General features: G+C 42.8%; 1 protein-coding gene across 2 annotated transcripts in view; it reads left to right on the top strand.

The window, feature by feature from the left end:
• LOC132149602 (protein ELFN1-like) overlaps positions 1-26294 on the top strand; it is a 111970-nt gene that overhangs the window by 41400 nt on the left and 44276 nt on the right. For both annotated transcript variants that reach the window (XM_059558989.1, XM_059558996.1), the window contains exon 2: positions 21880-21944. The gene's annotated coding sequence lies outside the window, so the exon portion shown is untranslated. The remainder of the gene's footprint in view (positions 1-21879; positions 21945-26294) is intronic.

The raw sequence follows: 26294 nt of genomic DNA, 5'->3' as shown, positions 1-26294 counted from the left end.
TGGGGTGAAGTATTACTTTAATTAAAAAATACTCTTCGATCACATTCTTTTGCAGTCTCTTTACAGACAGGCAGCTTGCTAGATCCCTACACGTTTCACGATTCCTCCCTTTCAGAAAACACCTTTATAAATTGCATTTGATGGACAAGATGAACTGCGGTGTTAATCATAAATTCATCAATGGAACGACAAAGTAGTCTTTTGTTGGTGGCGGTATGCTCCATCTGTCAGCTGAGTGAAGAAAAATGTTTGAAATGTGCATTTGCTCCACTCAGTATAATTTTGTGCGGAAGTTGATATTATGAAATGTCAGCGCTAATTTATTCTGGTTGGCTAAAAGACGCTTTTATTGTTCTCCGAAGTTGAGCATTGTGCACTAGAAGCAGATAGAGTAGGGATGTTCAGATCTTATCATGTAAAAAGATGGACTCAGCAGCATGGTGTTATTCAATAGAGCTCCAGTGGTCTTCCTCATTGTCTGTGGAATTACCTCAGCCAAATTAGAGTCCAGCCACACTAATGGCCCTGATGACAATACTTATCCCACATCTATTCCTGGCAGGACTCGCCGACTGATTGGACACACCGCAGACCTTCATTTCATTCCCAGCCAGAGATTATCACAGCGATTGATCCAGAGCCGTGCAACATGAACAGACGCATTAAGGATTCCAAACCCTCCATCCTCAGTCAAAGGGTGAGGCGCAATGCCTCTATTGACTGATAGCTTTATGTTGGATGAAGGACGAAAAGTTTTTCTGATAATATACGTGCTACCTCAGCTGAGAAATGCTTAAGAATATATGGTATACAATGCACTGAAATAAGTGCAGACTCCAAAATGAACATTTGAGAACCACCATGTGACTAAAAACCGTTTTTGAAAGTTCACCCAAAAATGTAAATTCTGTCATTAATTACTCACGCTCATGTTGTTCCAAACCTGTAAGACCTTCCTACTGTACATCTTCAGAGCACAAATTCGAGAGCTTTCTGACCCTGCATAGACAGCAACACAACTACCATGCTGGAATGTGTAAATTCTTGTAATTTTAAATATATATATATTTCATTTAGTACCGCACTTCAGAAGCGGCAGAAGATGCTTCCTTGAAGATAGAATGCATTGTGTTGCCTTCTGAAGCGTCATTAGTCTTGCTGTTCTTATGAACTTTCTGTTTGTCAAAGACTGTAAATATGTTACTGTTTTAACAATAATATTAAGCAGCACAACTGTTTCCAATATTGATAATACTAAATATTTCTAGTGCAGTAAAATCAGCATATTAAAATGACTTCTGAAGGATTATGTGACACTGAGGACTGGAGTACTGATGCTGTAAATTCAGCTTTGCTGATACAGAAATACATTACATTTTAAAATATGTCAATAGGAAACAATTCACTTTAGATTTTATATTTTACAGAATGGTTTAACTTTAGACCTTGGATAAGAGAATCTCCTGCTGATAATGGTAGCTAAATTTAACAGTAGCTGTAGGTCATGTATATGTCACAAGGTGACGATCTTTAGGGGCGGAACCAAAATTCGGGAAGTTTGGTTCCGCCCGGAAGTGTTTCCGCCCGGACCGGAAAAACAGAACACCGGAACTTCCGGTAGCGCCGTAAGAAGGAAAATCAGGGAATTCGATGCACCTGTGCCTAGTTAGGGACAGCGGTTGGTGATTGGAGGATACGCTGGACAAGGCAGTACTTAAGGCCAAGTTATTTCACAGTCTGCGAAGCTCTCTTTGGTGTGTGTGAAGCACTGGGTTGTGCCCGTCTTGGTACGCTGCTGGTAGCTGTCTAACTCTCTCTCTCCCTCAGGCTGGAATTGTATGATTGTGAAGACATCGCGAACCTTAAAGGTTGAGAAGTGAACAGATTATACGGCGAACTGAGACGACGTGAAAAAGGGGATTGGAAGTGGCATTGATGTGAGTACTAAGAGCCAGTCGAAAGTGCCCTGTATATTGACCTGGCGTTGTGTAGATCTCTCCAGGAGGAGGAGGGTGGCCCTACCCCTAATATAGTGTGGTGGGAGAGCCGAAGGAATACTTATTGAAGTAGTCGCAACGACGACATCACTAGCTAGGCCGCATATTCCATCGCCAGATCCGAACCAAGCGAAGTGAAGGAAGACGGGTGTCCTTTCCGTACACTGAGTGTGGTGGGTGAGTCTTCGTGCTGTGAAAACCTATAATTTTGACGTGGTGTTGTATATTGCTGTGGGCTGCTGTGTATTGCCGTGTGTCCTGTCAGATAAACCCCCGCCTTCACGCACTTCGGCGTGGGAGGACAAGGAGATTGCTGGCCCTAGCCTAGTTCAGTATAGTATATGTTGTGAGCGTGCTTCAGATCTCCGGAGATAGCACGGTACGCTGTGTCCAGCCCAGAGGTGAAAGCCATCCAAAGCAGAGTAACTGTGTTTTGTGTCCAAGTTGATACCTGTGGAGAGGAAAGGAAAGAGAGTGAGTAACACAAGGAGAAACAGAGGAAACCTGTACTTACAGTACGCTGTGTTCAGCCCAGAGGTGAGAGCCATTCAAAGCAAACTAACGGTGCTATTGTGCCCAAGTTGATATCTGTGGAGAGAAAAGGAGAGAGAGGTGAATAACACGAGGAGGAATAGAGCGAACCCTGTACTTACAGTACGCTGTGTCCAGCCCAGAGGTGAGAGCCATTCAAAGCAAACTAACTGTGCTATTGTGCCCAAGTTGATACCTGTGGAGAGAAAAGGAGAGAGAGAGTGAATAACACGAGGAGGAATAGAGTGAACCCTGTACTTACAGTACGCTGTGTCCAGCCCAGAGGTGAGAGCCATTCAAAGCAAACTAACTGTGCTATTGTGCCCAAGTTGATACCTGTGGAGAGAAAAGGAGAGAGAGAGTGAATAACACGAGGAGGAATAGAGCGAACCCTGTACTTACAGTACGCTGTGTCCAGCCCAGAGGTGAGAGCCATTCAAAGCAAACTAACTGTGCTATTGTGCCCAAGTTGATACCTGTGGAGAGAAAAGGAGAGAGAGAGTGAATAACACGAGGAGGAATAGAGCGAACCCTGTACTTACAGTACGCTGTGTCCAGCCCAGAGGTGAGAGCCATTCAAAGCAAACTAACTGTGCTATTGTGCCCAAGTTGATACCTGTGGAGAGAAAAGGAGAGAGAGAGTGAATAACACGAGGAGGAATAGAGCGAACCCTGTACTTACAGTACGCTGTGTCCAGCCCAGAGGTGAGAGCCATTCAAAGCAAACTAACTGTGCTATTGTGCCCAAGTTGATACCTGTGGAGAGAAAAGGAGAGAGAGAGTGAATAACACGAGGAGGAATAGAGCGAACCCTGTACTTACAGTACGCTGTGTCCAGCCCAGAGGTGAGAGCCATTCGAAGCAAACTAACTGTGCTATTGTGCCCAAGTTGATACCTGTGGAGAGAAAAGGAGAGAGAGTGGGTAACACGAGGAGAGACTGAGGAAACCTGTACTTACGCCGCTGCCTGTGGAGAAAGAGAAAGCGACCGCTGCCTGTGGAGAAAGAGAAAGCGAGTGAGCACCCAAGGAACGAACTGTGTGAACCAGTACTTACTGTGAGCTGTAATCAGCGAAGAGGTGAGAGCAAAACCAAGCTGAACTAACTGTGCCTGTGTGTCCCAGCCGTTGCCTGTGGAGAAAGAGAAAGAGCGTGAGCACCCAAGGAACGAACTGGGTGAATCAGTACTTACTGTGAGCTGTAATCAGCGAAGAGCCGTTGCCTGTGGAGGAAGAGAAAGAGAGTGGGCACCTCGAGAACGAACTGTGTGAACCAGTACTTACCGTGAGCTGTATTCAGCGAAGAGGAGGAAGAAGGAGGGCGCTACGGATACCTAAGACTCAGGCCGGGGCCCGAGCCCCACGCCCCGGATCCCCGTGGCCCCCTTGCTCCCTGACCTCTTCCCGGCCATAGCCCATCTGGAGGGCCGAGTCAGAGTTTAGTTTTAATTGCCCTTTTCCCCATTCCCTAAGCTATTTTTAAATATTTAAATAAAGATTGTTTTATCACTTACTTGTTCTCGTGTTGTTTGGCCATTGGGTCGGGTTTGGGGACCTCCTCGAGGTGGAAGTTGAGAAGGGGTGTGGCTTAGTTAAAGCATAGCCAGCCCCTGGGTGTGACAGATTTGGCGTAGTCGGCAGGGTTTCCACCTCGAGTTGAGTAACCAAGGTCGTCCAATGACCGACAACGCGGGGCTTTCAGCCCAACCCCGTGCCATGCCCGTTTTTATGGGGAGCCCCTGGATTCAAAAATATGGGGGGACAGAATCCGAGGTACGATTGTCTGAATGGAAGGCTCAACTAGAGTACTTGGCCGACCTACAGGGCCTTAGTGCAGCCCAGCGGCTTCAATTTGTGTTAAACTCCCTGGATGGAGAAGCGCGGCGAGAGGTGCATGCCGCCCCCGAAGCCGTTAGAGCCAACGCCCAAACCGTGTTCCAGTTCCTCACTGAACAGTATGGTGACCACACCCCCGTAGCTGTCCTTCGCTCCCAGTTCTTCAATTGTAAGCAGGGCCCCCGCCAACCGATTAGAGCTTTCGCCCTGAGGTTGCGAGAGCAATTCGCCCGACTACAGACCCGTCGGGACCACGGGTTGGGAGATGGAGAGACTCTATTGCGGGACCAGTTTCTTCTGGGGTTGAAGGAGGGTCCGGTGAGACAGAGCCTACGTATCCAGTTTCGAAGGGACCCGGGTCTTACGTTCGAAGATCTGAAGAAAGAGGCACTGGCCCTGGAAGGTGATGAGACTGAGGTGAGTGGTTCCCCAGTGTGTGCGGTTGTCAGTGAAGTAGCACCAGCACAACCCGGAGGCCCTGACTGGAAGCAAGCACTGAAGGCTGAACTTTTGAAAGATGTCCGCGATCAGATGTCTGAACTGTCTAAAGCCCTCGTAGGAGAATTGCGCCAAGGACGGGCGCGGGAGGAACCACGGCCGGCGCCCCGAGACCGAGTGTACTCAGAGGGAGGCCGAGAGCCGTTCAGGCGCCCGAACCACTTTAACCGGCCCCGTTTCGAATGGGACGAGCAAGGGCGACCCATCTGCAACCGCTGTGGCAAACCAGGTCACTATAGCCGCCAGTGTGGGCCCCGCAGGGCGTCAGAAGGGGGTTTTTAGGTCGGCCGGCCACTGTGGGTCGTGTGGCCGGGACCCCTCGAGAAGACCCTGGAAGAGGATATGGCTCTAGGAGCCAGATGATTGGGCGTAGCCCCGTGGCGAAGGTGAGAGTGTGCGGCAAGGAGATTCAATGCCTGGTAGACACAGGCTCCCAAGTGACGTTGTTTGCTGAGAGTTTATCCGAAGAAGTGTTTGGGAAACAAGGGGCACCAGGGGCGGAGGCCCCCTGGCTTACTCTGAAGGGCGCAAACGGCCTCGACATCCCATATATTGGCTACCGATTGACGGACCTAGAGGTTCACGGAGTGATGGTCCCCCAGAAAGGTGTGATTATCGTGCAAGACCATTGTCTGGGTGCACATCGAGCCCTGTTGGGCATGAATGTCCTCGCTGATTGCTGGGAAGAGCTATTTCGGGCTAGGCCCGTATCGAAGATACCACCTGCAGAGAGGCCCAAGTGGGAGTGTGTGGTAGCTGACTGTCGAAGGGTGCAAATGAGCCAAGTCCGCAGGGAACAGGAAGAGGTAGGAAGAGTGATGTGTCGTTTTGCTTTGTCTGTCCCCGCAAAAAGTGAGGCTGTTGTGTGGGCGCGAGTACCGCCCCGAAGAGCGGGCCCAGAAGAGTGGGTGCTGGTGGAGCCCCATGTGGATTGTCCACAAGTGGAAGTGGCACGAGGACTATCGACGGTCCGGCGGGGGAGAGTCCCCGTGAGGATACGGAATGTACATCCATACGCGGTGCAACTACATCGGCACCAACGATTAGCCCGTCTGACAACGGTTACATCCCACCAAGTAAGGGAAGAGAGGGATATTAGTTTTCGTCAGGTGTGCCCCACTGTCATCGAGGTGGCCCTGACACAAGTAGACACCCCATGGGGTGGTATGGAGAGGAGTGTGCCGAGCCACCTGGCGGGTGAGTCGTTACAAGGGGAGGATTTAGAGCAGGCACAGACACAGAAGTTACAGGCCCTCCTTCGGAGATGGCAGCATGTGTTCGCCACCCACGATGAAGACTACGGATGCACCCAGGTGGTACAACATCATATACCTACCGGGGATGCAGGGCCCAGCCGGGAGAGGTATCGCCCAATTCCGCCCACTTTGTATACCGAGGTACGTACACTCCTGCAAGGCATGCTGAAGCAAGGAGTTGTTAGGGAAAGCAGCAGCCCGTGGGCGGCCCCCATAGTGCTGGTGCAAAAGAAGACGGGGGCTTGGAGATTCTGCGTGGACTACCGTAAGCTGAACCTCGTGACCAAGAAAGACGCTTTCCCTTTGCCACGGATCGAAGATTCGCTTGCCAGCCTCACGCAGTCGGCATGGTACTCTACCCTAGATTTGGCCAGTGGCTACTGGCAGGTGCAGGTGGCCGAAACAGACCGGGAGAAGACTGCCTTTACAACCCCGTTTGGACTATTTGAATGGGACCGGATGCCTTTCGGGCTCTGTAACGCTCCGGCCACCTTCCAGCGGCTGATGCAGCGGTGCTTGGGAGGTCAGTTAATGGAGTCAGTATTAGTTTACCTGGATGATGTGATTGTCTACTCCCCAGATTTTGATTCACACCTGAGGCACCTCGAGGAAGTCTTTCGGGCCATGGAGAAGTACGGATTGAAACTACAGCCCAATAAGTGTCACTTACTACGGAGAGAAGTCAACTTTCTGGGCCACGTGGTCAGTGCGGCTGGAGTGTCCGTAGATCCTGGAAAGGTATCGGCCGTGAAGGACTGGAAGGCCCCGAGGACAGTGAGGCAAGTGCGATCCTTTTTAGGATTTGTGGGATACTATAGGCGTTTCATAAAGGACTTTTCAAAAATTGCTAAACCCCTTAATCAGTTGCTGGTTGGCACAGGTCGTAACCGGGGCCGGGGGTCGCCCAACGTAGACTGGGATGCAAATTGTGAGTCGGCGTTCCAGACATTGAAGCAGGAGCTGCTACAGGCCCCTATCTTGGCATACGCAGATTTCACAAAACCATTCCTTTTGTATACAGATGCCAGCAATCTCGGGCTGGGAGCGGTGTTGGCTCAACGGCAGGACGGAGTTGAGAGGGTCATCGCGTACGCCAGCCGGAGCCTCCACCCAGCCGAGAGGAACGATGCGAACTATAGTTCTTTCAAATTGGAGCTGCTGGCGTTGAAGTGGGCCCTAAGTGAGAAATTTAAAGACTACCTCTGGGGTGCCAAGGTGACGATCATTACAGACAATAACCCATTAGTACACTTACAGACGGCGAAGCTGGGAGCCGTGGAGCAGCGGTGGGTGGCCCAACTGGCCAACTTTGACTATCAACTACAGTACCGACCAGGGCGTGAACACATGAACGCGGACGTCCTCTCAAGGCTGCCCGAAGCGGAAAGCCCCGGAGGGGCCAGCCCGGAGGAGGGCTATATGGTAGGAGCAGTAGAGGCACCAGGCAGCAGACAAGAGGCCGTGCCTGAGAACTGGGGATGGGATCCCCGTCGGTGGAGGGAGAGACAGGCCAGGGATCAAGATGTGCGGCTGGTAAGAGAATGGCTGGAACAGGGCCGACGGCTGACGCCAGCGGAGAGGTTAGCCCAGACGGATACTGGGAGGAGGCTGCTGGGGCAATGGGACAGGCTGGAGCTGAGAGATGGCGTTTTGTGCAGAAGGGTCAGTGACCCGAAGTTGGGCGAAGAAGTACGCCAGATCGTGGTACCCGCAGATGAGGTAACGGCTTTAGTTTCGGCGTACCACAACCAGTTGGGGCATCAGGGACAGGAGAGGACCGTGTCCCTGCTTAGGAGATTCTTCTTTTGGCCCGGGCTAGAGGCATCGGTGCACGCCCTAATTCAAGCTTGCCCGAGATGCATATTGTTTAAGTCCAGACGGGAGGTCCGAGCGCCAATGGTACCCATCCATGCGAAGGCCCCCCTTCATATCATGGCTATGGACTTCTTGACACTGGGCCGACCACGAGATCGCTACCAGAACATCTTGGTAATAACGGATTTGTTCACAAAGTACGCTTGGGCTATCCCCACCCTCGACCAGACTGCAACCACCACCGCTACAGTTTTATGGCGGGCCGTCTTCCAGACGTTCGGATGCCCGGAGTTTCTGCACTCCGATCAAGGAGCCAACTTTGAGTCCAGGGTAATTAGAGAACTATGCCAGTTGTACGGTTGCACGAAAACTCACACCACTTCGTATCATCCTCAGGGGAACGGCGGCTGTGAGAGATTCAATCAGACCCTATTGGGGCTGCTGGGGACCTTGGACCAACAACGGCAGGACGATTGGGTGAGTGCCTTGCCAAACCTCCTACAGGCCTATAACAACAGTATACATAGTACTACGGGTTACGCTCCCACTTACCTGATGTTTGGCAGACACATACGAATGCCTACTGACCTGGTCCTAGGAGTGATAGCCGACCAAGAGGAAGCAAGTGTAACGGAGTGGGTGGGGCGCCATCACCAGCGCTTGCATTTCGCCTACGAGCAGGTGTCGAAAAGGATACAGACGGCAGGAGAGAAAAGTAAGCGGTTGTATGATCGGACTGCTAGAGAAGCCCCTCTACTGCCAGGAGAGAGGGTGTTGGTGAGAGATAATCGGCGGCAGGGGAAGGGGAAACTGAGTGACCGTTGGGAGGCCACCCCTTATGTAGTCTGCCGGCAGCAGAGGCCGGGGCAGCCGGTCTATACCATCCGGCCAGAAGGGAAGTCAGGCCCCGACCGTGTGGTGCACCGGAACATGATTCGCCCATGCCCTAACTACCCTGAAGCCGTGGAAGAAGTCCCCACGGAACCTGTACCAGCGGCCCCCTGGATTGAAGGTTGGGCTGTGGTACCAGGGAGACCCGTGGTGGCACCACCCCCGATCGCCCCGAGAGAACCAGAAGCAGCCCCTGAACAAGCTGAGCCCGATTCACCAGTGAGACGATCCCAGCGAGAGAACCGAGGCCGACCCCCTGCCCGCTATGGGGAGTGGACAGCCCGAGGACGTTCTAGGGACTAGAACGGATTGGCGGGGGAGGATGTCACAAGGTGACGATCTTTAGGGGCGGAACCAAAATTCGGGAAGTTTGGTTCCGCCCGGAAGTGTTTCCGCCCGGACCGGAAAAACAGAACACCGGAACTTCCGGTAGCGCCGTAAGAAGGAAAATCAGGGAATTCGATGCACCTGTGCCTAGTTAGGGACAGCGGTTGGTGATTGGAGGATACGCTGGACAAGGCAGTACTTAAGGCCAAGTTATTTCACAGTCTGCGAAGCTCTCTTTGGTGTGTGTGAAGCACTGGGTTGTGCCCGTCTTGGTACGCTGCTGGTAGCTGTCTAACTCTCTCTCTCCCTCAGGCTGGAATTGTATGATTGTGAAGACATCGCGAACCTTAAAGGTTGAGAAGTGAACAGATTATACGGCGAACTGAGACGACGTGAAAAAGGGGATTGGAAGTGGCATTGATGTGAGTACTAAGAGCCAGTCGAAAGTGCCCTGTATATTGACCTGGCGTTGTGTAGATCTCTCCAGGAGGAGGAGGGTGGCCCTACCCCTAATATAGTGTGGTGGGAGAGCCGAAGGAATACTTATTGAAGTAGTCGCAACGACGACATCACTAGCTAGGCCGCATATTCCATCGCCAGATCCGAACCAAGCGAAGTGAAGGAAGACGGGTGTCCTTTCCGTACACTGAGTGTGGTGGGTGAGTCTTCGTGCTGTGAAAACCTATAATTTTGACGTGGTGTTGTATATTGCTGTGGGCTGCTGTGTATTGCCGTGTGTCCTGTCAGATAAACCCCCGCCTTCACGCACTTCGGCGTGGGAGGACAAGGAGATTGCTGGCCCTAGCCTAGTTCAGTATAGTATATGTTGTGAGCGTGCTTCAGATCTCCGGAGATAGCACGGTACGCTGTGTCCAGCCCAGAGGTGAAAGCCATCCAAAGCAGAGTAACTGTGTTTTGTGTCCAAGTTGATACCTGTGGAGAGGAAAGGAAAGAGAGTGAGTAACACAAGGAGAAACAGAGGAAACCTGTACTTACAGTACGCTGTGTTCAGCCCAGAGGTGAGAGCCATTCAAAGCAAACTAACGGTGCTATTGTGCCCAAGTTGATATCTGTGGAGAGAAAAGGAGAGAGAGGTGAATAACACGAGGAGGAATAGAGCGAACCCTGTACTTACAGTACGCTGTGTCCAGCCCAGAGGTGAGAGCCATTCAAAGCAAACTAACTGTGCTATTGTGCCCAAGTTGATACCTGTGGAGAGAAAAGGAGAGAGAGAGTGAATAACACGAGGAGGAATAGAGTGAACCCTGTACTTACAGTACGCTGTGTCCAGCCCAGAGGTGAGAGCCATTCAAAGCAAACTAACTGTGCTATTGTGCCCAAGTTGATACCTGTGGAGAGAAAAGGAGAGAGAGAGTGAATAACACGAGGAGGAATAGAGCGAACCCTGTACTTACAGTACGCTGTGTCCAGCCCAGAGGTGAGAGCCATTCAAAGCAAACTAACTGTGCTATTGTGCCCAAGTTGATACCTGTGGAGAGAAAAGGAGAGAGAGAGTGAATAACACGAGGAGGAATAGAGCGAACCCTGTACTTACAGTACGCTGTGTCCAGCCCAGAGGTGAGAGCCATTCAAAGCAAACTAACTGTGCTATTGTGCCCAAGTTGATACCTGTGGAGAGAAAAGGAGAGAGAGAGTGAATAACACGAGGAGGAATAGAGCGAACCCTGTACTTACAGTACGCTGTGTCCAGCCCAGAGGTGAGAGCCATTCAAAGCAAACTAACTGTGCTATTGTGCCCAAGTTGATACCTGTGGAGAGAAAAGGAGAGAGAGAGTGAATAACACGAGGAGGAATAGAGCGAACCCTGTACTTACAGTACGCTGTGTCCAGCCCAGAGGTGAGAGCCATTCGAAGCAAACTAACTGTGCTATTGTGCCCAAGTTGATACCTGTGGAGAGAAAAGGAGAGAGAGTGGGTAACACGAGGAGAGACTGAGGAAACCTGTACTTACGCCGCTGCCTGTGGAGAAAGAGAAAGCGACCGCTGCCTGTGGAGAAAGAGAAAGCGAGTGAGCACCCAAGGAACGAACTGTGTGAACCAGTACTTACTGTGAGCTGTAATCAGCGAAGAGGTGAGAGCAAAACCAAGCTGAACTAACTGTGCCTGTGTGTCCCAGCCGTTGCCTGTGGAGAAAGAGAAAGAGCGTGAGCACCCAAGGAACGAACTGGGTGAATCAGTACTTACTGTGAGCTGTAATCAGCGAAGAGCCGTTGCCTGTGGAGGAAGAGAAAGAGAGTGGGCACCTCGAGAACGAACTGTGTGAACCAGTACTTACCGTGAGCTGTATTCAGCGAAGAGGAGGAAGAAGGAGGGCGCTACGGATACCTAAGACTCAGGCCGGGGCCCGAGCCCCACGCCCCGGATCCCCGTGGCCCCCTTGCTCCCTGACCTCTTCCCGGCCATAGCCCATCTGGAGGGCCGAGTCAGAGTTTAGTTTTAATTGCCCTTTTCCCCATTCCCTAAGCTATTTTTAAATATTTAAATAAAGATTGTTTTATCACTTACTTGTTCTCGTGTTGTTTGGCCATTGGGTCGGGTTTGGGGACCTCCTCGAGGTGGAAGTTGAGAAGGGGTGTGGCTTAGTTAAAGCATAGCCAGCCCCTGGGTGTGACATATACAAACAATCTTAAAAAGGGTGTCTATTTTTGGCTACTACAGTAGTAAGTTCATTGTTCTTGGCTACTTGAGCTGTGAAAAACCTTTCCTTGAGGACTTGGGATAATTAGTTCCACTTTTGTCTCTTATTTCCTGATTAGACTCCAAAGTGCTGCACTTCTCTCTTTCAGCACCGTAAGGGAGACTATGGAGGATATTAATCTTCGCACAAAAAATACAAAAATACGATACGAGTCCATGTTTAATTAATAGCTTGCTGAACATCAAGAGTTGTTTTGATCCAAAAATAGATATATCAGCAAACTGTGTGCGCTCACACATTTATTAGGAAAACTGTTGATCTTTCAAGTCCTGAGTGTCTGTTTTTATTAAACACAATCTTATCAACAGTGAATGTATTACTGGTAAATTAAAGTGTGTTTACAGAGCTATAGCTAGCTGAACGTCCTTGTGGTCATGTCAAGTGAACCATCCGCCGTTTCTGAAATGATCTCTTTATATATTAACTATGAGCAAGCAGTCTTGCTTTGCCATGTTCCAGAAAACAATACGGGATTACTTATTTATTGTGAACTCAATACATTCCATAGCTCTATATGCTCTGAAAAGATGATGCTCACAGCCAAACCTGAAGCCGAAGCAAAGAAACGCTTATGATGAATGGGCCTGTTCATCCTTCCACCCTACATACTCCGTATAATAACTAATTACTGTCTGTGTCAGTCAAGATATCTTCTATATATTAAGCACAAAAGTCATTACAGGGCTTTAGTTAGCTCTATAAGAGCTCCATCGTTGTATAATCCGTGAGAGCAAGAAAAGGATGGGTCGTACATTAATCTCATTTCCAAAAAGCTGTAATTCTGGCCATCCTTTGGAATATATTACAATTCCAACACAAATCTTTCCCATAAAAGAGGCCTGATAAATGAATGATTTCCCTTGAGCAAGGTGCACCACAAAACCGCCGAGACGAGCCGCGATAATGCATTCCAAAACACAACACTTGCTCTTTCTTTACACAGACGTGTACGTCTTGCACTCCATTAAAGTGGCTGTGACAAAAGAATGCAATGCGAATGACTTCCATTGTGATACTGTAATGTGCTTTTATAGGGCAGATGCTAAGTGTACATCTTTTAAGTGGTGTTGCGTTGGGTTTGCCATTTGTAATTTTGACAGGTGGAGACATTAACTTTACATAACAGAGAACCTTACAGAATGACAAACTTTAAGACAAAATGGATGTTTCACGTGTCTGCATATTGCATTTTGTTCTGGATTGGAGGTTAATGTGGTTGGAAACTTAAATAAAACTGTGGAGTGCAGCTAAAAGTGCAGCTAATTCGCAACACAGATTAATGACACATGAAAATCTAAGAGAGGCTGAAAAGAGATACAAGAGGAAAACCTATTTAAAAAAATATTGCTTTGGGTAACAAAGTGTAACAATAAAAGCTGACTTAAAGAAGCCGTTAGTGCAGGTGTTGATATAATCACACTTTTCATTTATTCTCATGTGTACTCCAGGCTATTTGGTCTCTTACAGCAGAAATAATCTTCAGACTTTCTCGTTTCTCTTTGAAATTTTGTTGTATATATTACATTTAGGAAAACTGCCATAGCAGATGTTTTTTTTTTTTTTCGCTCCACCCTGAGCAGATTTCATTTTTTTATTTTTATTTTATAATGTCTGTATTTTATGCAAGTTAGAACAATTTCCCAGGTTTTCAGCAATAGATCAAAATGCCAGAAGTAGATGAATCAAATAGGCATTTTGGATTTCAAAAACCTGGTGAGTCAGCCTGGAAATAACTTCCATTAATACGCAATTTTCAATAATCAAATGTATACATCTGCTGTGCGTAATACTCGGCTGCAGTATAGGTCTGCCTCTGTATTTTGTGTCTGATGAACAACAAATAACAAGAAAGGAAATCCATTGCAGCATATGGCTGTATATCCCGCATGATACATCACAATTACGCTGCTGCTCCGTCCGGCTCGCAGAGGCCAATTAGAATATCCAGAGCATGATGTCAGACATCATTGGCATTTTGAGACAGATTGCGCTGTGCTAAAACATTCCTCCTCTCTCTTATGAGAACATATGAGCACTTCTGTGTGAAGTCAGGTTTCATTTTCAACAGTAATTCCTAAACTCACACAGATGGATGATTATGACTCTGGGCCAATGCATGATGCAATGATCTTACTCTCGCGGAACCAGACCCCAGCAAGAGGTCTGGTCCACATTGCAGCTTATTCTGCCCATGAATTGCACATTTAGATAGGAAGAGTATTTCTGAGCAAAATGTAAAGTGACCAGTCACAGTTTTAGTTGTATTCCTTGTGTTGTTTAATGGAAGGTTAGTATAAAATGAAATAGTATTGACCATGATATAGGGCTGAACAATGTGTCCAAAATATTGTCACAATAATAATTTCATACCATTAATGGGGAAGGAAATACATTCTACATTTTTAGTAAACAAGCCCACCACCCCCAGATCTGTCTAATAATAAAATTATTATTATTATTATTATGACAACAACAACAATGATATTAATAATACTAATAATTCTTATATAATTTAATAATGGTCTCTCAGTCCCCCCCCCAAAAAAATAGTTTTGTATAAATAAATAACAGATGCTGTACATAAATAATAACTAAATACACAAATAAGAGCTGTTAAAATATAGTTCTTAATCTTGATCTTAACTCTCTGTTTCTTTAATTAACACAGTAGATTATATTTTTTATCAAATTTATAGAATAACTTGATATCCTTGATGCTCTGATAAATCTCACATGTAATAATCATAGATTTAGGGTGAATAGTGTACGCATTTTATGGTAAGAGTTCTCAATGTGAAAATGCCCCAGTAGATGTTGCCCTGACTGAACTTGTGTTGAATTTGTGCCAACACTGAGGGTATGTAAAGGCATCCCATCGGCCCTCCCTGGTAAAAAAAAAATCAATCCAAAAAGGCATTTCTGTAGCAAATGGCAGATTTCATGCTTTTATTTTTGGTCTGAGTGTTTTCTGGCTATTTGGAGGTCGAACAGTTCAAGCTTTACTCTCTCCTCATCTCACTAGGGGGAAACCAACAGTGTGGCTTTTGCTTTTCTTCCTCCAGGCCTAACAGAGACAGAGTCACTCAGATGTGAAATCACGTTTACAGAGGTCTCTTCTGTTTTTTCTTCGTCTCCGTCTCCTGCTGCTGCCAGTCACAACACAAGGAAGCGTGCAATGTAATCAGACCGTCTCTTATTATAATTCTCTTGATGGTTTTTGTGCGTGTGATCCCATGAGTGTGGGATTTGATATCTCTCTGAGTGACAACACAATACCACAATGCCTTTTTTTTCCTTTCCAATTAAAGGCATATTTATTATGTGGTCAAAATATTTCCTGTGTTACTCGATCACTGTCATATACAAATTGCTTCTTTTAGCCTCTCTTTCAGTGGCGTTCTCCCTGCAGATCTGCAGCGTGGAGGTTGTCTTAAACCATATGTCAAAGAAGCCCCGCTCAAACGCAGAAGGTACCACCCCGGAGCATTAAAGGGATTCTCAGAAATGCTCAAGAGATGAGCCGCGTGACTTTTCCGTCTTAAAATAAGCTGAAAATCAGCATTAGGGGCAGCCGCTATAGAGGAAGCCCCATCGGTCCCTCACCAACGGCATCCGTTCATTCAAAACCCTCATCCTCTGACACTTGCACACACTGTGCGGCTTCAAAGTCACAACCCTTCTCTGATTATTCTCTCTGCTCTTGGCCGTCGTGGCAAAGGATTCACATTTGCTTTTCACCCTTATTAAGCGAATATTATTGCTGGTTCTTTTTTATTTCTACTCTGTTTAATTTATTATATTATTATTAAAAAATATATCAAGGGAAATATTTATACTTTAAAAATCTCAGAAGTTCAGTGGTGGTGGAATGAGGAATAACTCTAGGGTTTAATTCCGAGGGGTTTATTTCACGACAGTAACTGACAGATAGTACATTTTATCTCTCTTATTGCAGAAGTACTTTTTCAAATAAATAGCTACTGTACACTGACAGCTACTGTAAATATTGACATTAGTTCAAATTATTTGTAAATAGCTTAGTTTTAATTAAGAAAAAAATAATCCTTCATAGTGTAGAAAAGCAATGTGTTAGAAAAGCAAACATAAAAAGCGGCAAGAGCAATTTAGAAATTATTATTAAAATCGTTTTCCCTACAAACCAGTGTGCTCATGATTATGATAATAAATGCAAATAATATCATACCAAACACCAGTTTGCAGTAATGGCTAAGTGTAACATTTTGTATAGTGGAAGCCTTGGCATATTCACCTTACAAATGGTTGCGTCTTAAAAATAAAATAGAAAGAAAAGTGCCTTGGTTTGCAGATTAAAGTTTACCGCACTTTGTGTTGCAAAAACATGTTTTGTGCGAATATCCCATAAGTTGCTCTAAGTGCTCTTGTGTGGCTATATAAAGGTCAGAGGTTGATAACATGTATAATGAAAGAAGTACAGATTTCTGTAGATAATATGATCTTCATTACAATGATCAAAGGAACCATGTACCCTTTCTACTTCCCTGCACGTCAATGTTTTTTTTTTTTGTGCAGGAAAACATTATTTTGCTAGTTCTTACTGATTTATACTGAAAGCGAGAGAGTTAATATCTCTCCCCTTTTTTCAATTGTTTTGGTGTTGCACATGCAAACAGACATTCTGTATATTTCATAACAACCTCATGCAGAGTTCAGCATGACTGGAATGAGCAGTGAAGTCAATAAAGCCCAGCTGACAGTATATTTCTCCTCTGTTGTTTGGGTTTGCCTGACTCCTTTTGGGAACAAATAGACTGACACACACTGACAATAAAAAGGCCTTGTCAGTTCGCGCCAAACAAATATGTCCTTCATATTTTTTTTCTCTCTTTTTCTCGTTTGGCTCTTACACTGCTTCATTCTTCTTTAGTCCCTTGCTCTTTTTACCTTGAAACAAGGCCCTGTCTGTACCTGTGAGGATGAATAGAGGGAAAAAAGTCTCTTAATTCAAAACTGCTCTGATGCAGAGAGCAAGTGCTAAAGAGGGCATTAGACCAGTGCAGTTCCGGGAGTTCCACACCGTAGGAACAGTTCCAAAGGTCAGGAGCACCAGGATGCCGAGGATAATGAGATTATACTGAAATCATCCAAAAGTCTGTGAGTAATGCTTCTGCACCAGGGACAATCCCTTTAACAGGTTTCTGTACTTTATTACAGTTGGCGTCAGTGATACATGTTATAAAGGTCCTAAATGTTAAGAAACATAAATCATTTAGCTCTGTGGAGTTTGCATATTGGATAACATGCCATTAATGAACATTTCTATTAACAACATTGATGAAGGAAATCAATGGCTGTTGTGTGCAGTAAACACATTCTTACTCTTCTTATGAAGGCGATCGGTTCAGATATTTAACCCGAGGGTGCTCCAGTTTTGCATTTCAAAAGACCAGGTCTCTGAAGACGTGCAATGAACATCTACCGAGATGTCGTTGTTGTTCTGTTTTTTTTTCTTTTTATCTGAAGCAGCTGCAGCAAAGCTAAAGAGGACCATGGCAGGGCTTTTTTTGCCCACATACCCATGTGTAGCCTGCTTCACTTGTCAGCAGCTGAGCAGAGGCTATCAATCAGAGCTGAGCGGCAATAGGATGCACGGGCCACTATGAAGCTCGTGGTTAGTGTGCTGGTGATATGCTCCTCAGGACCATATGGGGTCTGATCTCCTGTGGGCACCGGCACAGCCATGCTTGCATCATATGTAGGTCAGGGTCTTGTCACAATAGCTATGTTCACACTGCAAGCCTTAGTACTTAATTCTTATTTAATGTTATATAATGTTTGTTCATTTGGCCAGTGTCAGATTCAAGTGTGAATAAGTGATGGTCTTGAATTGACCTGCATGTGCAAGAGAACAACCTTCACAGCTTTCTTAACTAAGTGACCAAAGAATTACTGGTACAGTATATCAAATCCTTGTGTTTTTTTTGTATTTGCATTGCAAAATGGACCCGTGTAAGATTTATCAGTTTGTGCTGATAAATGTAGTTCCGCTTTTGCCTGCAGGAGCCGCTTTTAGGAGCTCCGGAAGGATAAAAGGAGAAGTAATGAGACCTCTGGACTTTATTTTGTGTTTTGGTTCTGTTTGTGTATGCCAGTCGTCCGCAAGGACCTGTCGCGTTATTTTGTTATTAAAGTTTTGCTTGAATGTTCGTCGGTTCCTGCCTCCTTCTTCTCGATCATTGACTTTGTTGCAAATATGTTATATACTGTATATATATATATATAGTAAGTATATATAAGCATCCCCTTTGTAAAACCACTATGACCCCTTACCATCCCCTTTAGAATAATATGTGTATTATGTAAAACTCACCATGCAAATGAAATGTTAAAATTTTCTAAATTACTTATGATAATTCACAAACTAAATAGTGGCGACTGACCAATCAGAACTCGGTACTGTAACAAGCTGCTCAGAAGCAGAAGCAAGTTTTCGTCTTTTTTTTTTTTCCGTGCTAAATGGGTCAAGTGCAACTTTTGAAGTTCTTTAAAAAGAAGACAACCAAAAAATGTATACATTTTCCTTGATTGTAATTTAAAGACATTCCCCCATTATGTTATTGTGTTGTATGTTTGACGAATTGAGAGACGATGGTAGTAGAGCTGACATGTCGAGTAACCGACAAAAAAAAAAAAAAAAAGAAACACGTCCTTGAGAGTCCAAAAACATTCATTGCATGATGAAGCCTAATTAGGATACAGTTAGAATGCCCTGATAATTCAAGCAATGAAAGAAAAAACTACCCATGTACGAGTTCTTACATTTTTTATATTCCTTGCACAAGCAATGCACTTTTCTGAATATATTCTAATATTTCTGCGCGAGCACAAATGTGCTACTAATTTTATATGACATGGACTTTGAAATTGTTCACGATTCACTTTGATTTATTAAGACAGTGGTTTCTCACATCAAAATTTCTCACACTAAAGCTTTATAAGACAGAAAATGAAAAGAGCACCAGATGAGGTTAATATAATATATAACAATATAGTTTTAGAAAATTCTATTGTTTTTCATTGATGAAGCAGATATTTATTCTGCATGCAGCTTGTGAATGACTACACTGCAGGTAAAAACAAAACAAAATAAAAAACCTGATATCCTTAATATCCATAACATCATTCAAAAATCATAAAATAAAATAAACTAAAATAAAATAAAGTGAATTATTTAAATTCGGTCTGAACTTATTCAGGTATCTACATGAAGTGTGTGTTTAACATGGGCATGAAGAAAAAAAGGGTCCTGTTAGTCATATATAAGATACTTTTATTAAAAAAACAAGCAAACAAAAACACACACACACACACACACACACACACACACACACACATATATATATATATATATATATATAGGGCTGTTGACATTTGGAGCTCCTCTTGGTTCCCGCATACAGGAAATGGCAGGGATGCTGGGGTTGTTGAGAGGGGCCACAGTTTGGGTTAAAGGTAGCATACGCCAGGGCAGCTGCAAAATCTGCCTTGCCAAGGACGCAGTGCTTCCAAAGCCTGCTCTGTGCCATTAAATGGGTCATTGACCAGCTAAATGGAGTCATTATGATGAGTAACTAAAAGAATAACACCCAAATCCATGAACCTCGTCTCTGCGGAGCTCTGGGTTCCGCCACTGTTGGGGTTTCACAGGCTATTGCTGTATGACAGCTGCCTGAGACCTCTTTCAAGGGAATGCAAATGATGCCCTGACCAGCTAAATGCACCAACTCATCTATTCCCTGCTTTATCGACAGCTGCATTGCTGGAGATTTCCATTGGAAACCTATCTATTTATTTATTTATTTATTTGAAAAAGGTATTAGCACTCTAAAAATCCTGAGATCTCTTTTAGTCCTAGAAAAACAGCTAACTGTGTGAATGCTAACAGGCTTGATATTAGCAAACGAAAGCAAATTATAGGTATAAGAGTCAGGAACGCTTTAAAATGACGTTTTAGGTATTTACAGAAAGTGATTATAATGGTGATTATTATTGTAAGTGATTGTATAATGTAACAACAATAAAAGCTGTTGGCTAATAAAAACTCCTTATGCTAGACCTTCAAATCGAATAAGTTTCAGTACCCTTGCAATGCTACATATATAAGAATTTGTGAAGTTCCAATAAATGTGGCAAGAAGTTAGCTATTAAGATAAAGCCCTAAAAAGAAGCAGCTCAAACATCTTTTAGTATCCTTATTAGTGGCTAAGAAATAGTAAAAAAAAAATATATATATATATATATATATATATATATTTTTTTTTTTCTTATGTTAGAGCAATATGTTTATTTTTAATAATGTTCATTAAACAAATAAAATGCAAACTGAATTAATCTTTTTAGGACACTTAGTTACATGGTAATTCTAATTAAACGAAAATAAAATACAATTATTTAAATTTACGTAGCTGAATTTTAAAGTGTGTTTTAATCCATTATTGTTTAGAAAGCACTTTAGAGTGTGTTTTGACGTCAAAGGTCTAAAGCCTCAAAGGTCACAGGCACTGATCTCCCCTCAGATGAATCCTTGCTGCACTTTCAACACACACTGAAACACACTCATCTCAGAACTGGTTTCAGCTGTTCCCCTTAAGTAGATATCAGAGACCTCCATCAGGAGAAAAATCCCCATTAAAAAAAACAAGCTGTCAGACTGCTCAATTAACATTCATACAGTAACGTACAGTATTACTCCTCTGGTACACACTATAGTCCTTGTTTCCTTTATATCAATAGTGTCATAGCCTATGAGGAATATTTACATTTCCAGCCTGTTAATCAGATTGCGTGTAAATATGGTAATGCCTAAGTTATTTTAGAAGCATATATAAAGCTATTATAGTATTTAATAATATTTTGAATTATATGTTATTGTTATATTTTCAAATTTTGGTAGTTCAGTAATCAATTTTAGTAACTTTACTATGTGCTTTTGTCAGTTGGAATTGTCTTTTTATATTTTTAATAACTTTATTTTAATTTAAGTTTTTTTGTAGCACTTTTATTTACATAAATAGATTTAATTATAGTATTTATAAATTTATTTGTAATTTTATTATGTGATTTTGTCAGTTGTATTAGCTTTAGTTTTTTATTTCTATTGCCATGCATTAATTTTTAATTTAAGTTTATTTTAGCACATATGTATTTCAGTTAGATGCCAAGGCAACATTTAAATTTTTTTTATGTTTTTCATCTAATTTTTATATTTCATTTCATGTCAGGTTTATCAATAATTATTTTGATTAGTTTGAGTTTTATTTTTAGTTAACAATGTATACTTGCTGATTAGCGGAATGTCTCTTGTCTTTCTTGAAGCTGTACTTATATTGTAATTATGCTCAGGCTACTCATTCTGTTCAAATGTAATACCTGAAATCTAAAACTCAAACCTTATCCCTGTAATCGTCTTTTTGTTCGAATTTTTACATTGCTGTGCCGAACATTCATTAGCACTCTTGGTAGATGTGCGTGGAGCTCACAGAAAAAGACATACTGAATTAATGGAGTGTTAATAATCGCTAACTCATTAGTGTCATCTTATTTGCATAGCATATCATTGCATCTTTTGAGCAGTGAATATTAATTTCCAAAGGCATGAAGTATTGCAAGATATAAATAGAGGAATTATCCATGGGTAAACCACTCATCATGAAAAAAAGTCAAAGTGTTGAAAAGAGCTGCTATGTAATATTATTTGTCCCATGTGCTTCTTTTTAGGCAAGTTAGAAGATGAAGCGCTAATAGGCTAGGACTTTCATGGTTGCTTGATTATTATTATTAATTTATTTCTTGTCAGTTTAAAAAGGTTAGTAAATGGCTCTGCATAATGAAAGTCCATCTTAATTTTTGCACTTTTGTTTTGATGTCTAAGGCGAAGCCATTGCTCTTACACATCCTAATGAGCAAAGTGACGTTGTATATATGTGAATGTGAAAATGATCTTCTAATTAGTTTCTCCTTTTCTCCCACAGGGATTGGCCTGCTACTGATGGTGATTCTCAAGACATGCATGTGATCACTAGACAGTTTAACCAGGGTAAGTCCTCTTTGGAAAGGCTCCATGACCTGAATAGTGGCACGGCATGAGGCTGCTCTAAAGCCCCAGTGTCCTCCTCTCTGATTGGATCTTCCCTTTTTAATTCGCTACTGTGAGGATTAAGACTTCAAATTCAGTTATCGCTCCCATATCTGTAGAAGCTTTCAGACACTGAATGAACGTATACCCATGTTTGAAGTGTGATAACAGATGATTTGAGTTTGTTTCTGCTTCAGTTCTGTCTGCTGATAAAATTAAATCAGTTACAAGATGTGCTGAGTAAATAAACAAAATAATTGCATAAATCAGTGTTTGCCTAGACAAACCTTCAAGTGACTGTGATTTGGAGGCAATCTGCTGTTTGTTTCATTCCTGTATCATATCAGACTTTCAGTCACCTTATATCCACAGCAATCAACTTTGCAACAGAGTTTGTTGTTTATTCCAAGGTTGTTTTTAATTGTTTGCCTATGCATACATGACCGTTGGGGAACATCATTCTGTTTTCAGTGACTAGGACCATTGGCTCCATGTTTTTCAGATGCTGTGTCAAATTCAAATTAGTTTAGCTTTCAAAAACCTGTCTGGAGACTACTGCAATTTAGTTTTATCGTGTTGACTGCTTTATATTTTGGTGGTACTTCATGCTTCAGTTGCTCTGACAGTTGGAAAATTCATTATTGCAATGTGTATAAATGTGGAAGCTGTCATTAATGAAATAAATACCATTAATCGTTCCATATTAATGTGTTAAATTGATTGACACATAAAAAAAAAATGTATTGCTTTTTTTTGACAGGTAAAAGAACAATTGATGATAATGACTTTAAACAAATTAGTGCTGTTGAGTGATTAATCACATTCAAAATAAAAAATGTTGTTTACATAATATATGTGCACTGTGTATATTTATTATGTATATATAAATACACACACATACGTTATATATTTTGAAAATATTGATGTTTATACATGTATATGTTCATATTCTTATATTTTATATTATATATAAATATATTTAATATATAAACAAAATATTTTTCTTAAATATATACATGCATGTCTTTGTATTTATATATACACTAAATATACACAGTATACACATGTATATTATGTAAACAAAATTTTTTATTTTGGATGCGATTAATCGTTTGACAACAATAGTCGAAACAATAATAATACATTTTATTTGTAATGCGCCTTTCTTAATACTCAAAGTGCTAAAACATGTACAAACAAAATAACTAGTCAACCAAAATTAGAATATCATAAATAAAATAATAGTAATAGTCATTATTAATTAAAAGCTTCAGTGAAAAGGTATATCTTAAGAAGTTTCTTAAAACAATCCAGGGAAGCAGCATTCCTAATAAACACAGGCAAAAAGCTTCAAAAAGAAAAAATAATTATACACATTGGATGTAATTTGTTATGCTGTTTAAAAATTCATAATTTTCCAAAAGATAAAGGCTTGATCACTGGACCTTTCAGTGCCTCAAAAAAAAAAAAAAAAAAAAAAATTGCAAATTAAAAAGTTAAGCGAGTGCCCGTGATATGGTATTCCAAAGCCACATAGAGGATGCTGAAAGTCTCACATCTATTTTCATTCATGTTTTAATCATCATTGTCAGTTACACTTTAATTATCATCACAGTCTTGATCTACAGCTGACAGCCTCTGTCCTTGTCTACAGATCGCTGATGTGGACATCTTCAGAAACCGTAATGACAACTAAATTTTAGTATGAACGGGGCGATTCTTTGATGTGTTCTTATAAATCACATTAAGTTGCAAATATGAAAGAGCTTTAATATTTGATCATAGTGAATGGCCCAAGCGGTTTAATTTGCTTAGTTCTTATGGATATCCCTCTAGAAACCATGCACTTGCACCGTTTTGCCTCTGAGGCTATTCACTGACGGCAGCAGCCACGTGTGTTGACTTCTTGAATCTGTCCGTTGAGCCTTGGTACATTCATTCTAGTTCACACTGGCTGATGCAACCCAGACTGTCAGTGGGGCAATGCCAAAGAGATTAGATGCTGCTTTACTCTGCTTGTCTTCACAGGGCAGAGAACTGAGCGCAGACAATCCTCCAAATACGCACCAATTCATTAACAGCCATCCATTCTCTATACTGTACTGCTTATCCTTTGTTGGGCTGTGAGACAATTCATTAAATCAGTAAATGAATGAGAGCTATGGAATGATATTGCGGACTTTATTCAAAAGGAATTGCAAATTGTATTTGCAATTGCGTTTTCAATTTGTGGACGCATAAAATGTGACATAATCCAAACGCAAATGCAAATCGTGCATTACCGTTTTCATTTTTGATTAAGTGAACGCACAGTGTCTGCCAAATTTAAAATGGAAATGCAAAGTCCGTTTGCAATTGTGTTTCCCATATCTTACGAGCTATGAGCCTGTCATATTTAAATAGCAATATTAATTACCACATTTGCCTTTTCACTCTCTCTGCACTGTGCATGTAAACTGCCAAAACTCAAATGGAATCGCAATACCTTTTGCATTTGAATTTCCAACGTCTACACGGAAACCTGTCAATCAAGTGACAGGGGTGGGGCCATTTTATTGGGCGTGTTTGCATTGGGAAGTGACGATCGTACTAAAATGCACCATGTTTTTACTAGGGTAAATATGAGTTAACGATAGTGTTTATAATTAAGCCACAGTAGCCACAAATGTACAGTTGTCTGAGACGTTATGAAATGTTCTTTAACATCATGAACCATAAAATGTAGTCAGTGTTCTGCTATTGTTTATTTTCATAATAGGTAAACACAGGCCACAAGTTAACACGGTCACATTTCCTTGATTCAGCAGCTGCACGATGTACAGCCAAGAGTCCTGTCTTGAATCTAGAGATCTGGTGCTGATGCAGTGTAGCTTGTAGCTCAGTGGTTAGTGACTGTCATCTCTCACGGCATACCGTCTTTTAGTGCATGTTCGAAACCCGGGCCAACACAGACGTTCTTTATTTTTTTGTTTATGGACTTATGGACTTTGCATTTCCATTTTAAATTTGGCAGACACTGTGCGTTCACTTAATCGAAAATGAAAACGTTAATGCGGGATTTGCATTTGCGTTTGGATTATGTCACATTTTATGCGTCCACAAATTGAAAACGCAATTGCAAATACATTTTGCAATGCCTTTTGAATAAAGTCCGCAATATCATTCCATAGAGAGCAGTGCAAATACTTGAAAGAATATTCCATGTTCAGTACAAGTTAAGCTCAGTCAACTGCATTTGTGGCATAATGTTGATTATCACAAAAAGTCATTTTGACTCAGCCTGTGTTTCTTAAAAAATAAAAATAACATGTCGTTATGAAATTGAATTACAAAAAAAAAATATATAGTAATCCATTACAGTCACAGAGAAAACATGTGCAATTAAATTGCAATTACTTATGAAAACGTTAACGATACATAGGTGGTTACATCTGAATATTTTCTGTAAAAATCTAGGATATGTTAAATAATAGTAATTTGCTGCTTTGCCTTTTTTTGATGTGCACGACGCCTCTTGTCAAGTCAAGTCAAGTCACCTTTATTTATATAGCGCTTAAACAAAATACATTGCGTCAAAGCAACTGAACAACATTCATTAGGAAAACAGTGTGTCAATAATGCAAAATGACAGTTAAAGGCAGTTCATCATTGAATTCAGTGATGGCATCTCTGTTCAGTTAAATAGTGTCTGTGCATTTATTTGCAATCAAGTCAACGATATCGCTGTAGATTAAGTGACCCCAACTAAGCAAGCCAGAGGCGACAGCGGTAAGGAACCGAAACTCCATCGGTGACAGAATGGAGAAAAAAACCTTGGGAGAAACCAGGCTCAGTTGGGGGGCCAGTTCTCCTCTGACCAGATGAAACCAGTAGTTCAATTCCAGGCTGCAGCAAAGTCAGATTGTGCAGAAGAATCATCCGTTTCCTGTGGTCTTGTCCTGGTGGTCCTCTGAGACAAGGTCTTTACAGGGGATCTGTATCTGGGGCTCTATTTGTCCTGGTCTCTGCTGTCTTTCAGGGCAGCAGAGGTCCTTTCTAGATGCTGATCCACCATCTGGTCTGGATACGTACTGGATCCGGGTGACTGCAGTGACCCTCTGATCTGGATACAGACTGGATCTGGTGGCTACGGTGACCTCGGAATAAGAGAGAAACAGACAAATATTAGCGTAGATGCCATTCTTCTAATGATTTAGCAAGTACATAGGGTGTTATGTGAAGTGTTCCTGGTTCCGGTTTACCTAACCAATGCAGCCTAAAAATCCTTTAATGGATATTAAAGCATATTAGTATGTTATGTGTAAGCCAGGT

The sequence above is a fragment of the Carassius carassius genome, chromosome 1 (assembly GCF_963082965.1).
Source record: "Carassius carassius chromosome 1, fCarCar2.1, whole genome shotgun sequence".
NCBI lineage: Eukaryota > Metazoa > Chordata > Actinopteri > Cypriniformes > Cyprinidae > Carassius > Carassius carassius.
This window is presented reverse-complemented; position numbering and strand designations above follow the sequence as displayed.